This window comes from Corapipo altera, unplaced genomic scaffold (assembly GCF_003945725.1).
Source record: "Corapipo altera isolate COAL_440 unplaced genomic scaffold, ASM394572v1 39048, whole genome shotgun sequence".
Taxonomy (NCBI): Eukaryota; Metazoa; Chordata; class Aves; order Passeriformes; family Pipridae; genus Corapipo; species Corapipo altera.
This window is the reverse complement of record NW_020892757.1, coordinates 1-1,146: the sequence shown is the minus strand read 5'-3', so window position 1 is coordinate 1,146 and position 1,146 is coordinate 1. Positions and strand designations below refer to the sequence as shown.

At 15.4% G+C, this 1,146-nt stretch overlaps 1 non-coding gene across 1 annotated transcript; it reads right to left on the bottom strand.

Moving 5' to 3' along the window:
• Positions 1 to 366: 366 nt before the first annotated feature.
• Positions 367 to 439, bottom strand: TRNAK-CUU. Its single transcript has one exon. It is a non-coding gene; the product is annotated as a tRNA-Lys (tRNA).
• Between the last annotated feature and the right edge of the window lie 707 nt (positions 440 to 1,146).

Here is a 1,146-nt window from a genome sequence, read left to right as displayed (position 1 = left end):
ATTAAATATGTATTATATATTTTTTCTGTATATTTTATATCTATTCTTTTATTAAACAGTAAAAATATTTAAATGATATTATTACTTTATGTTATTAATATTAAATCGTATTATTATATAATAGATTAAATTTTCTGTATATTTTATATCTATTTTATTATTAAACTGTAATAATACTTCAATATTATTATTAATTTTTAATAATAATATTAAATAATATTATGCTATAATATTTCAAATATATTTAAAATGTGTATTTTATATATTTTATTATATATTATTAAAATATAATAAATATAATTAATATTACTTTGTGTTAATAAAAGGGAATTTTCGGGTAAAATGGAGAGGGGAAAAAGGGAATTTCGCCCAACGTGGGGCTCGAACCCACGACCCTGAGATGAAGAGTCTCCTGCTCTACCGACTGAGCCAGGCAGGCTCCAGGGGTTCTGTAAGTTACAATTCTCTCCTTTCCAATTCTCCCTCTGCAAAAGCGATTTTTTAATTTTTTTTTTGAGTAAATAAATGAAATAAAAATAAAAAAATAAAGAAACAGAGAAAAAATAAAATTAACATAAAACCAAAAAAAAAATAGAAATAAAAAATATGAATAAAAATTAAAAAATTAAATAAACAGAGAAAAAATAAAGTTAAAATAAAAATAGGAAAAAAGTAGAAATAAAAAATATGAATAATAATAAAAATAAAAAAATTAAATAAACACAGAAAAAAAATAAAAATAAGAAAAAAGTAAAAATAAAAATATGAATAATAGTAAAAATAAAAAAATTAAATAAACAGAGAAAAAATAAAATTAAAATAAAAATAGGAAAAAAGTAGAAATAAAAAATATGAATAAAAATAAAAAATTAAATAAACATAGAAAAAATAAAATTAAAATAAAAAAAGGAAAAAAGTAGAAATAAAAAATATGAATAAAAATAAAAAATTAAATAAACATAGAAAAAATAAAATTAAAATAAAAAAAGGAAAAAAGTAGAAATAAAAAATATGAATAAAAATAAAAAATTAAATAAACATAGAAAAAATAAAATTAAAATAAAAATAGGAAAAAAGTAGAAATAAAAAATATGAATAAAAATAAAAAATTAAATAAACATAGAAAAAATAAAATTAAAATAAAAA